Raw genomic sequence first — 14,436 nt, 5'->3', positions numbered from 1 at the left:
AAGATGTCATGAGTTAATTTTCATTAATAATTAACAAAATATATGGTGTGATAGTTTCTATAATCATACATTTGATCCTTATAATTTATATATTCTCTCAATTTAATTATACTTTAAAATAAATTTTAACATAAAATATATATTTTTAATGAAAATAAAAAAAATTTAATTAAATTAATTATAAAATATATTTAATAAGTTAATATAAAAATATTTATTAAGTTAATATATATAAAATATTATAAATTTAAGTATTTATACATTAAGAAACAAAATATATATATCATGATGTCTATTTGAGATCGAGCAATGGTTTTAATTTAATGGTTGAATACATGTTTAATTTTTTTAAAAAAAATTATCTCAATTTACTTTTATTTGTTTTCTTTCAATTAAAAGATGATACACATTTGATAAAAATAAATATATTATATTAAAATAAAATTAATATTATAATCGAACGATGACATGTAATATGACATGTAATATATGATTCTACTAGAGTATTAAATTTATTAGTATTAAGGATTTAGATTTTCTTTCCCTTCTCTGGATCTCGTCGTTTTTGAGCAACCTTTGGACATTTCCTAGATTGTCTGGTTAATTTTAGGGTTTTCAGATCTATTCAGCTCATCTGCTTGATCGTTGCTTCCTATTACCATGTTTTGGAGGCTCACATCTCTCTCTGCTTCTTCTCCCGTGAGTAATTTTTATACTAAATTAATTGAGTCATTCATTAATTACACGTAAACTATTTTGAGTTTTTATTTCAATGCTTTACGTTCTACGTTTGATCTTCTTTCCTTTTTTTGAGACTAATCTTATACGATGTAATGAGCATTTTTTTTTTAATTTTTCATTAATATATATCTATATATTCTGGCTGGTAGTTAATTTGAAATTTACTTCAGATTCATCGATGCCAGCATAGTAGTTTCAGTGACAGATTTGTCCTCGTCGTTGGGAAATTTAATTTTATTCAACTCTATGTATTCCCTTTTATTTTTAAGCTCTTTTTTTAGTTGGAAGTGGCTGGAATTTTGAAGCCGAACTTTCTTATTCAGTGCTAATTGCAATTCTATCTAATTTGCGAAAAACATTTAAACTGTCCAGATATGGTTAGCTGGATTTACATTTTTAGATTGATACTGGTTGTCCATTTCAAACCAATTGTTCTAGTTATATTGTTGTGTATTTACTGGGATTTTGGTTAGTTTCATTGACTGGTATTCTTTTCTAGGTGGAGTCGATTTTAGACAAGGAAAACTTTACTTTGGAAGAGCTTCTCGACGAGGAAGAAATAATCCAAGAGTGCAAAGCTTTAAATAGTCGACTCATCAATTTGTAATTTTTGCCACTATATCTCATTGTGCCTTTCCTTAATTTTTATTATGTTTTTATGTTCTATCAGTTCCTACTTTGTTTGAATTTAGAAGTTATTTGCTACATTTAAACTCCTGAAGTGATTATATTATATAATCTGATTTTGAGTCGTCTTGCTTCATGCTCATTATACTTAATTTTGTAACTTTCAGTCTGCGAGATAGAGCTCAAGTTGAGCAGTTATTACGGTATATTGTCGATGAACCTTCAGAAAATGCTGACAGAAAACGGACCTTCAAGTATGTCATTTTCATCTGGACTGAGGAAATGACTTGATTTCTTTCTGTTTCCTTGTAACTTTTCTGATGCTAATTCTACCCTTTCTTAACGATCTTTTCATTTTCATGTCTAGGTTCCCATTCATTGCCTGCGAGATCTTTACATGTGAGATCGATGTTATTCTGAAGACTTTAATTGAGGATGAAACGGTATGAGTTTCATTTTCATTATTGATTATGCATCTTTAGCTATGGAAATTGATGTATTTTGTTTTGTACACTTCTCTTTGTTGCAGTTGGTGAACTTGTTTTTCTCCTTCTTGGAACCTAACTGTCCTCACAGTGCTTTGCTAGCTGGTTATTTCAGTAAGGTGTGTTGTTCATTTTCTGATTATTTTTTTTCCTATGTTTTTTTTCGTGTCTTGTTTTCTATGGGTGCTACTTCTTGTATTTATTACGACCAGTTTTCTATTAATGCTACTTTTTATATTTATTACTACTTGATAAGTTTCATTTCCTTTCAAAATTTAGGTTGTTATATGCCTTATGCTACGGAAGACTATTCCGCTTATGAACTACATCCAAGTAAGTAAAGCTTTTGTGTTTACTATCCAATTGTGATTTGCTAGGCAGAATTGAGTTTTTCAGTGGTTTATTATCCCTTAACCACAAAGGATAGACTGTTGTATAGTTATATATTTATACGGATTAACTGGGGCATTTTGTTAACAGGCACATCAAGATGTGTTGTGCCAACTGGTTGATTTGATAGGAATCACATCCATCATGGAGGTACCTGAGATATTCTGTGTTGTTTTATTGCAGTAGAGGATTTTATATGGTTTTTCATAAAATATTTTTTGGTGAAACTTGATGTAAGATTGTGCCTATTTTGCAGGTTTTGGTTCGGCTAGTAGGTGCTGATGATCATGTTTATCCTAATTTTTTGGATGTAATGCAATGGTTAGCGGATAGCAGTTTGCTGGAAATGATCGTGGATAAATTAAATCCATCTGTATGTGCAAATCTTTTGTTTTGTCTTTTTAATGGCATACCGGACTTTGTAATGAGTCTCACAACTTGTTTTTTACAATGACCAGTGTCAACCTGAGGTTCATGGTAATGCAGCAGAAACATTATGTGCAATAACACGGAATGCGTCCTCACCTTTAGCCAATAAGCTCTCTAGTCCAAGGTTTGTGAGATCTAGTTCCTTCTTGTCTCTTCTCTACTTGCATCACCGTCTTGATTCTCCATTGTGTTTAGGTTTTTGACTTGACCTATAATTCTGCATATGTTCAACAACAGTTTTGTTGCAAGGATATTCGGTCATGCATTGGAAGATTCACATTCAAAATATGGCCTTGTACACTCTCTCTCAGTTTGTATCTAATTGTTGGATCCAAAGAGATCAGCCATTGCTTCTCCCTTAATGCATTATTTCCGAAATCAGCATATGTATGAGCCTCCAATCCCTGTATATCCAGAGACTATCAATGCAATGCTCCCTAAGCTTGGTGAGTGGAGCTTTTTTCTGAAAGTTGTAATAGTTTCCATATATTCCTAGGCACGTGTAACATATTGGTTTTCATTTTAGCTATGGTGTTGAAGACTGCTGCTTGTTGTGTAGGTGACTTACTCGTGCTTTTGAATGTTTCATCTGATGAGAAGATTTTGCCTACCACATATGGAGAACTGAGGCCGCCTCTGGGGAAGCATCGCCTAAAGGTTCATCTTATATTTTGAAAGAAGTTTTGTTTGCCAACAAACACGGATACTCAACTTGGCACCTCTTTGATTTATCTGGTGTTTGTTCACAATGCATATCAGGCTTTTGGCAGGCTGTATCATAGTTTATTCTGTTATTAATGTATTATATTGTAATTTATTTATTTTTAGATTGTGGAGTTCATTGCTGTCCTGTTGAGAACAGGAAATGAAGCTGCAGAGAAGGAATTAGTCAGCTCAGGAACCATTCAACGTGTTCTTGATCTTTTCTTTGAGTAAGCTCTTGCTAAACATGTTATCTTGAATGAAATGTAAACAGCTTGTTGGAAGATTGTATCTAGTTAAATATGCTTGATGTCCTCTTGAGGAGGTGGCAGATCATTTCTTTTGACAGGCTAAGATTCATTTGTTTATTTCAAATTATCCAGGTATCCATTCAACAATGCATTACATCATCATGTTGAGAATATAATATTATCATGTCTGAAGAGCAAGAATGATGCAATACTTGATCACCTTCTCCACAAGTGATTTAATTGGGAGATTTCTCCAAACTGACAAACAACCAATTCTTTCTGGTGACAATAATCTGGTAGATGTTAATCGTATTTCTATTTTGAATTCTACTAATGGGTGCTTAACTGATTTTAACTAGAAGCTGTTTAACTGCTCCCTGATTGTGCGGTCAGCTTAACCCCCTTTTCTGGTCAAACAGCCAATTTTACCTGCTGTTGGAAAACGTGCACCACGGGCAGGAAACATCGGACACATTACACGTATTTCAAACAAACTTATACAGTTGGGAAGCAGCAACAGCAGTGTTCAGGCATATCTACAGGTGTGGAATTGGCTGCTTGCTAATGTTGTATTTATTGCTTTCTGTCAAAATTACACTAGGGTATAATTTTTTGGGTGTTTTGGTAAATCTGATTTAAGTTCATCAGAATTAGTTTTTGTATTTGGCACATTAGTGGTTTCTTGCTTTTGCAGGAAATGCATGGCTGGATTGATATGATGAATTAGAATATTTTGCTCTGATTCTTTATTAAAAAAGTATATCTTGTGATTTTTCTGACTCGAGTTCATAAATTTATATAGGAAAACAGTGAATGGATTGAATGGCAAGCCAATGTTCTGCAAGAACGTAACACAGTTGAAAATGTTTATCGATGGGCTAGTGGGTATGTTCTTGTTTATCTTCATAGATTTACTGCAGACAGATTAGTAGGACGTGATTGAAGGTCACTCGTCTCTTATATATATTATATATATATATATATTAGTGAGAGTTCTTGCGCTCATAGACTCCGAGGTCTGGTGGCAGATTTGTAAAAATGACATGAAATTTGAGTTATGGTTTTCTCATTTTTTTCAAAAAAAAAAATTACAGCACTCTTCTGTTATGTGTACAGATGTGGAGCTTCTGATAGTATACCAATTTTCTGTCCATGTTGTAACACATCATAGCTTTTCATAGTAACTGCATAGTTGTGAGATCTAACAGAAAAATTGTTTAAAGAGTCTCATATATTTTCCTTCTCATGTGCAGTCGTCCAACATCATTGCAAGACAGAACACGGGACGGTGACGGGGATGATATTCATGATAGAGATTATGATGTTGCAGCTTTAGCAAATAACCTAAGCGAAGCTTTCAAATATAAAATCTATGGCAATGAAGATAACGGAGTATGTGTTTTGGCTTCTCTTAACAGTATCTTGATTCTTGAATTCTACCTGTTTGCTTTACTTATTTTTCTTATTTAACTTCCTTTCAGGACCATGGTGCTCTTGATCAAGATGATGGTGTGAGTGGCTCCAATTTCTTTTGATTAACTGAAATCATCTGTGTGTTTGACCTGCCATTAAATTGTCTTCCGAAGGCTTCTCTATTTGCCTATTAAAGAAATTGATGGTGACATAACTGAGGGTTGTGTTAAGAACAGCATGAGTGATGGAGAAACCAAACAAATAGGAATTTTTATTGTTTCTTTTAACATCAAAATCTACCTTTAATATATGTTTTCACTCTGCAGGATGTATACTTTGATTATGAATCTGCTGAGGTTGTTATATCATCCTTGAGGCTTGGTGATGATCAGGGGAGGTGAGTTTTCTTCTTGTTCGTTATTATAGTTTAGGTTGCGTCGACTCTTTATTTTTGTGGAAGTACCTATGTTTAACATATGGTATGGATATGTGGATATGGTCTCTAAAGATCATCCAAATATATGGATAAGCTTAGAAAAACATGACCGTACCCCTATTCAACATTCACGCCTGATTCCAATTAAGATAGCTCGTTGTAATGAAGCTTTTGGCTTATGAGGTTTACGATGGACTCTCCAGATGGGTGGATGTTGTTTAAGAGCCACAAATGACAGTTGCATTGTAAACGTACGGGTTAGAGTTATATTCTTTTGTTAAAGTAGCCATATTAATGGAGACTGCAAACCATGTTTTTCTAATGCTGCAGTCTTTTAACGAATTCCAACTGGTTTGCCTTCCAAGACAACAGAACCGGTAATGCACCAACAGGCACATCCCCTGCAGAGATGATGCATGAGATTAACTTGAACGGCACTGAAAATGGTGGTAAAAGCAGTAATGATGATGAGGTGGTAGTTAGAGGGGAGGATAAAGTGAATGAAAATGGCATGTCTACTTCCAACCCAATGAATGGGTTTGAACAACTATTCCGTGACCGATGGAGACACACCAGAAAACAAGAACTTGTTTGGAGCTAGACCTGTACTGGAGTGGGTGAAATGGGGAGAACCTTTGGATTTGCAGGTAGGTGGTTCGAGCAAGAATCCATTTCTTGATGACGACAGTTCAGAGTTCAACATGCTGAGTCATACTGATTCGGTGATTAGGGAGGGAGGTTCGCCTTCAGATGGGAAATCCATACTTCCAAATGGATCCTCGAACTCCACGGGTTCAAGTGAGGGATCAGTGAGCAGTGAGACAAGTCAAAAATCACCATCAGCAGTGCCGTCTTTGTTTGAAGAGGATGTTGAATTCATAGGGGTGGAATTAGAAGGTACGGAGAAAGCAATGGAGCAGGCTTTAAAAGAAGGAATAGTTGGGGAAGCTGGACCTTTGAAGCGGCACGTAATTCCAAAGGTGGCAGAAAAGGAGAAATCGGATGGTGGGATGGAGTTCAATGATGCAAACTATTGGAGGGTGGATCATGAGGTCACTGTTCTGGAGTAATGGATGTTGGATCACACAGCACAGCCATAAATTCATAGTTTGTACAGTTTAATATTGTTTCCAGACGGCCATCTATGGCTAATACTGTTCATTATTAGTTATTGTTTCCTTTCTCCTCATTCATTTTAAGGTATACATGCCAATCAAATCACAATCTCCAACAATTTGCTTTACCAGTCAGTCAAAAGATTAAAAGATATTTTATAATAATTTTCTGGTTTTTTTCCCGTCGAATGGTTTTGTAATGAGAAAATCGCCTCAGTGACCAAAAAAAAGTTATAATATACGATTTTAACCAACTTTTTTTGGATTTGCCAAAATGACCAACAAAATCGCAACGCGAAATAAAAATCGCAACGCGATCCCCAGAATCGCAAATCAGTTTCCAGAATCGCAACGCGATTCTTGAAAATCGCGATGCGATAGTACAAATTCGCATTGCGATTTTCCATAATCGCAACGCGAATATGAAAATCGCAACGCGAACACATAAATCGCAACGCGTATCCGTAAATCGCAACGTGTATCCGTAAATCGCAACGCGTATGGGTAAATCGCAATGCGTATCCGTATATCGCAACGCGTATCCGTAAATCGCAACGCGTATCCGTAAACCGCAACGTGTATCCGTAAATCGCAACGCGTATCCGTAAATCGCAATGCGTATCCGTAAATCGCAACGCGTATCCGTAAATCGCAACGATAATCCGTAAATCGCAACGCGTATCCGTAAATCGCAACGATAATCCGTAAATCGCAACGAGAATCTGTAAATCGCAACGATAATCCGTAAATCGCAACGAGAATCTGTAAATCGCAACGATAATCCGTAAATCGCAACGAGAATCTGTAAATCACAACACTGAAATTTTGGGTATATAACACTGAAATCATAAACTAAATCCCTAAATCGCAACTCATTCCATCTCCATCTATCACTCTCTCCGGCGACATCCGTTCCTATATCCAACGACATCCTTCCCCATCCGGCAACAGGTCTTAGTTTCGCATCTCGTTTGTTTAGTTACAACCATGAAATCATCTAATGTTGATCATGTTTGGATAGATTTGTGTTTTGGAGGGTCATGGGATAATGTTAATGGTGTTTTACAATATATGCCTTTACCCATAAATCTTCAACTAAAATTGTCTTTACAAAAGTTAACTTATGAAACTCTAATGCTACGTGTTTCAAATAAATTGAATTTAGAGCCCCTAAGTGGATTTAGGCTATCTTATCAGAGAAATGGTAAAGTTTATTTGTTAACCGACAATGAAGATGTTGAACGATTCATTGCTTACATTAGTGTTTCACAAGATGATGTTACATTGTATGTTGTTGAACCTAGAAGTAGTATTGTTGGGTCAGTAGCGGGTAGTAATCAACTAAGTTTTTCTCAAAACCCAACCTTTCTCTAATCCAAATCCCAATCAACTTTCAGCACCAAATTCCGGTTTTCGTATTGACCAGTTAGACGATGATGAGCCAACAGAAAAAATTGTGAGTACTAGTCAGTATTCGAAATTTGGTCTTGGTCAATATCCGGACTTTGATATTGGTCAATACACGGATTTTGATGATGTTTCAGAAGAAGAAACAGACCATGCGTGTAATGATATTGATATTGGTCAATACCCGAATTTTGATGATGAAACAGCCGTTGCCGAAGAATGTAATGTTGATGATAATGAGGAGGAAGTTACGACTGTGAATGAACATGTTGAACATCCATTCTGTAATTCATATAATCCTGAAGAAGAAAAAGAAGAAGAAAAAGTCCCCGAAGAAAAGAAAATGCCACGGGCGTATAACTGGAATATGCCAGAATTACTTCAGATACCGGAAGAAGAGTTGATAAAGAAAGCAGTTGATTGTTACACAAAAGTTATTCGTATCAAGAAAGATGATTGTTTTGATACAAAGGAAGACTTGAAGATAGCTTTATATACGAAATGTGTGGAAGATGGCTATCAACTAAAAGTTAACAAATCAAGCAAAGATCGTTTCGAAACAAGGTGTATGATTGACAAAAACTGTACGTGGCGTATGATTGCAAAGAGAATAAAAGATTGCAAAATGTTTCAAGTTAGGACTTTTATTGATAAACATACATGTTCAAGAACCCAAGTTTTTCCTCACCATAGACAGGCAAACAAAAAGGTGTTGGGTGGTTTTCTGGCTGAGTTAATGTTTTTGAATGGCAGGGTATATCGGGGACATGAAATTATGACTGACATGAATGCTCGGTTCAAGATTAGTATATCATATTCTCAAGCTTGGAGAGCCAAATGTTATGCCTTGGAATTGTTGAGGGGGTCGCCAGAAGCATCGTTTGCCCAACTGCCGGCTTATTGTCACAATTTAAAGCTGAAAAATCCTGGGTCGGTAACTCATATCAAAACAGATAGAGATGGACGCTTTGAGTTGCTGTTTATCGCCATTGGTGCTACGGTTAGTAAATCAATATAATTTTGTTGACTCATTTTTGTTAGTTACATGCATTTCACATTTAAATGATTATATTTCTTGTGTATATTATTTTGTAGATTCGTTCGTTTATTACTTGCATGCGCCCAGTTATTATAGTTGACGGAGCACATTTGAAAGGTCGATACCTTGGAGTAAACTTATTAGCAGTAGCCATGGATGCTAACAATGGGATATTGCCAATAGCTTACGGGGTTGGCAAATCTGAAACCTCTGATTCATGGACATGGTTTATGGGGCATCTTAGGGATTGCATAGGTCCTATTAGCAATCTGACAATCATATCCGATAGGGCAAACTCAATTGACAACGCTGTTAGAAGGTGTTTCCCAGATGCTTTTCATGGACTTTGTGGTGTTCATTTGTATAGAAATCTAAAATCAAGGTCTGCTGGTATAAAAAAGCACAAATGGACATACTGGAAGGCTGTAAAAGCTTATCGGGAAGTGGATTTCAATAAGCATATAAATTGTTTAAGACGTGTTTTGCCTCAGTGTGCTCAAACACTAGAAGATGTCGGGTTTGAAAGATGGTCAAGAGTACATCAACTTGGAGCAAGATATGGTTTCATGACGTCTAATAGTGCAGAATCAATCAACGCTCTAAGTCGTCATTCCCGGAAATTACCCATTACTATGTTAATGGAGTTTTTTCGAGCCTCTATTCAACAGTGGTACTACAAGAAAAGAAACCATGCAGGTATTATTTCTTTGAATTCGTAACTTATCATATTTATATATTTTACTAAGTATTGTTTATTTAAATTTACAGGAACATTGGAACATCGTGTTACACCATGGACTGAAAAAAAGATAACGAAACGTGTTGTGAAGTCAACGTCATGGAGAGTTGAACCATGTTCAAACACTTTGTTTCAAGTACTGGATAATAACTTAAATGGGCTAGTCGATCTAAATGCAAAGACGTGTAGTTGTATGAAATGGCAAACATCTGGTTATCCGTGTGGCCATGTTATAAAAGTTGCTCTTCATTTAAACCAAGATGATTCAAGCGCATACGCTATGGATTGCTACACTACAGAAGTTTATCGACAGACTTATGCCGAGATTGTCTACCCTATTCCACATCCTTCTGAGTGGGACATACCAGATGACTTACAAACAGTTTTGCCACCAGCCATGGACAGAAGGCTACCTGGCCGACCAAAAAGTCACGATCGTATACCGTCTAAGGGTGAAGAGAAGAAGAGATCGACATGTAGTCGGTGCAAGGAAAGTGGTCATACAAGGTTGACATGTGGATCACCAGTGCCATCAAAATCATCTTTTCCTCTACCAAAATATGGATCCTCATCAAAATCCAAAGCTCATATGGTGTGAACTTTGTATTATGTAAACGTTGTTATTCAGTTGTATTATGTAAACGTTTTAACATTTAACATTTTATGTGTATTATGTAAACGTTGCCATCAAAAGCTCATATGCAAACGTTGTATTATGTGGATTTTATGTGTGAACTTTTAACATTTTCAGTTGAATTAATGACTCAGGCCAACCATTTTGACTTAACCAACTCTTGTTATTCAGTTGTTATCACTATTAGGCATGCATTTGACTATCGCAACACGGAAAATACAATCGCAACGCGAAATGAAAATCCCAACATGAAAATCGCAATGCGGAAATGAAAATCGCAACGAGAGAATCGCAATGCGAAATGAAAATCGCAATGCGAAATGAAAATCGCAACGAGAGAATCGCAATGCGAAATGAAAATCGCAATGCGAAATGAAAATCGCAACGAGAGAATCGCAATGCGAAATGAAAATCGCAATGCGAAATTAAAATCGCAATACGAAATGAAAATCGCAATGCGAAATGAAAATCGCAATGCGAAATGAAAATCGCAACGAAAGAATCGCAATGCGAAATGAAAATCGCAATGCGAAATGAAAATCGCAATGCGAAATGAAAATCGCAACGAAAGAATCGCAATGCGAAATGAAAATCGCAATGCGAAATGAAATCGCAACGAGATAATCGCAATGCGAAATTATAAACGCATTGCGATTTTCATTTCCGCATTGCGATTTTCATTTCGCATTGCGATTCTCTCGTTGCGATTTCATTTCGCATTGCGATTTTCATTTCGCATTGCGATAGTCATTTTTGCCTTCAACATAATGCAGATTGAAATCAACAAAATCAACCATTACATTTCAATCAATTAAACAAGCACAAATAAGAATTATGTTCGCATCAATTACACAAATCAACTTTTACAAATCATCTTTTACAAATCAATTAAACAATCAAAAATTGAATCAACTTTTACAAATCAATTAAACAATCAAAAAACAATCAATTAAACTATTGAATCAACTTTTGCAGCTCGACATCATTTTCACGCAGTTCACTTCTGAGATTAACCTGCAGAAACCAAACATTTGTTCAAACAACACTTTCTACGCAAATTATTGAATTCTAATTACTTAACCAAACATTTTCATTTATAAGTATATAAACTTACCAATTGTTTATGGACATTTTTATAACGCGGATGCAGGTAGGCAGCGTCTCGTATATATCGATTTAGCCATATAATGCCGAAACCACAAGCCTACTGCAGCTTTATCTCTATCGGTGGGAGGTAGATACTTGATGCTTCCCGTCGTCAAACGCTCCAACGCCAAGCATACGAGAGGACCACAATCTCCTCTGGCTCCGCTCGTTTGTTGTGGCGCGGTCTCGTCTCTAATAACTGTAATATTGAGCTTCTTTGGCTTCTTGTTTCCAGAACGAGTCCAATAATTGATCGCATCCAAGAATTTAGCCAAATGAGAGCTCCATCCCTTAATAACATCTCTTAAATCAGCCAATGATATGTAATTTATCATGCTGTCATACACTATGTCTTAAGGGATGGGAGCTGAAGCTCGACGAGAATCCAATGTTTACGTTCCAAAACAGGGATAAACACCTGCAATCATAAGTAATAATTCATTCATTTGCGCACTTATTTCATAAAACCTTTAAACTCAATCTAAAATAAATACTAACCTTATCGACCTCCCACCATGCAGGATAAAGTTTAGCTTGTCCATTGCCCAAATCAAATGATTCATCTCGTGCATTCTTCAAGTGAACGGCGTGAAAAGACGTCGGCATTATTGTATATCGTATATTTTTATTTTTCTTAAGTTTTCTTATTATTAGAAGACGTGTCACCCACGCATCGATATGCTGTTTTACAAAAAAAGACATATATTAGTGACTTACATAAATTTAAAAAAAAAATTAATCAAATTGAAATATAAGAAAATATAAGACTTACCCCCCCATCGAAATAGCCATTGTCTTCGACCCCTAATAATACGCCCCACCAAGGCCGTTCAAGCAACAAAAAGATATCATCGGTGAGCTTGCATATGTCAGTGAAACACCCCTTGCTCCGCTCATGTAGATAAAAATCAACTGCGGTCTTAGCCCAAAGGGTGTTATCCAAATTGTGTCCGGTAGTTGTTCCCTCTCCTCTTCAGATACCGGTATGGTACTGGCCGGTAACTCATACGAGAGCCAACTCTCATCCATCATGTCCGGAACCGGTGGGGGTTTCTCAATACTTCGATATATTACCCCATGTGAATCGGGCTCTGGAATGGTGGGAGGGACCTCTTCAACGATGACAGTTGCCTCTTGAACGGTGGGAGGGGACTCTCGAGGAATGATATGGGGGGCCTCTTCAACGATAGGAGTGGACTCTTGAGGGATGACAGGCGAGTCGGGCTTCTTCTTGCGGTGTCTTCGCACTATTGGGGTGTACGGAGACTTAATAGCACGTGCACGCTGTCTGATGCGTGAACTCCGTCGTGCAAGCATAACCCGACGTAAAGCATCCACTCTATCGGGCCGCTAAATAATTAAATACAAAAATCAGTAAATAAACAGACATGATATTTAAACAGTGAAAACAAAGACAAATATGTTTCAAACTTGCATTGTATTCACCCAAGTCATTATTCTATCATAGTTCACAAAATGCATCAGATAACAAAGAAAAATATGTTTCAAACTAATACCCTGAAGTTAGTATTTGTCTTTGATTGTCTATTGGTTGAAGTAATGCAATCCATTCAAGTTTCAATTTGCAGAAGAAGAAATAGTTTACTTTCGCAACACGAAACTTAAAATCGCAACGCGAAACCAAAATCGCAACGCGAAATGAAAATCGCAACGACAGAATCGCAACGCGAAATGAAAATCGCAACGAAAGAATCGCAACGCGAAATGAAAATCGCAATGCGATTTTGGTTTCGCGTTGCGATCTTGTCGTTGCGATTTTGGTTTCGCGTTGCGATTCTGTCGTTGCGATTTTCATTTCGCGTTGCGATTTTGGTTTCGCGTTGCGATTTTAAGTTTCGTGTTGCGAAAGTAAACTATTTCTTCTTCTGCAAATTGAAACTTGAATGGATAAATTTACTTTCAACCAAAAGACAAAACAAAGACAAATACTATTTCACAGTGTTAAAGAATACACAGTTTAGCAGAATTGGCAGCAACCGAACAAATTTACTTTCAACCAAAAGACAAAACAAAGACAAATACTATTTCACAGTGTTAAAGAATACACAGTTTAGCAGAATTGGCAGCAACCGAACAAATTTACTTTCAACCAAAAGACAAAACAAAGACAAATATATTTCACAGTGTTAAAGAATACACAGTTTAGCAGAATTGGCAGCAACCGAACAAATTTACTTTCAACCAAAAGACAAAACAAAGACAAATACTATTTCACAGTGTTAAAGAATACACAGTTTAGCAGAATTGGCAGCAACCGAATAAATTTACTAAGCAATCTAAGTGAAATGGCTAATCTAAGTGAAATTACGAGTAAATTTATCATTAAGTTAAATATGGAAAATCTTAAACTTACCTCGTTGCGTAGAGTATGAACCTCATTCTGCAACGATACTATCATCTCACGTAGAGCGGCAACCTCACCACGTAAAGTTGACACCTCCACACGCCATGCACCATCGTTATCGCGTAGAGTACCGATCTCCTCACGCAAGGCATTGACCTCATCACGTAACTCCCTTGACTCATCCCGTTGAGGTGGAGGTGGAGAACAGGGAGATAGGAGTCGTGGCATCTTTGCCGGTCGCCTATCATGAGGTGATGGTGGAGAAGAGGCTCGATGATGTGACGGGATAGGTGATGGCTCTCGTTCTAGAGGTGTATAGTCGTCACGATCGGGTGATGGCTCTAGGTGAGGTGATGGCTCTCGAATTGGAGGAAGTGGATGCTGCTCATCATCCGTGCCATCAAAAAAACTCTGACTAGCTTGCCACCAATCAGTGGCAAGCTCTTCCTCCGTGGGTGACAGTCTTTGTAATGGAATGTTGGCCTCCTAAAATATAAAAACTCAAACAAAGTTAAAC

General features: G+C 36.6%; 1 pseudogene; it reads left to right on the top strand.

Annotated features, from left to right (window-relative positions):
• Nucleotides 1-660: 660 nt before the first annotated feature.
• On the top strand, nucleotides 661-6,698 carry LOC120143248 (annotated as a pseudogene).
• The last annotated feature ends 7,738 nt before the right edge of the window (nucleotides 6,699-14,436 follow it).

The sequence above is a fragment of the Hibiscus syriacus genome, unplaced genomic scaffold, assembly GCF_006381635.1.
Source record: "Hibiscus syriacus cultivar Baekdansim isolate YM2019G1 unplaced genomic scaffold, ASM638163v2 tig00002237_pilon, whole genome shotgun sequence".
NCBI lineage: Eukaryota > Viridiplantae > Streptophyta > Magnoliopsida > Malvales > Malvaceae > Hibiscus > Hibiscus syriacus.
The sequence above is the reverse complement of the archived record's forward strand: the minus strand, read 5'-3'. Positions and strand labels throughout refer to the sequence as shown.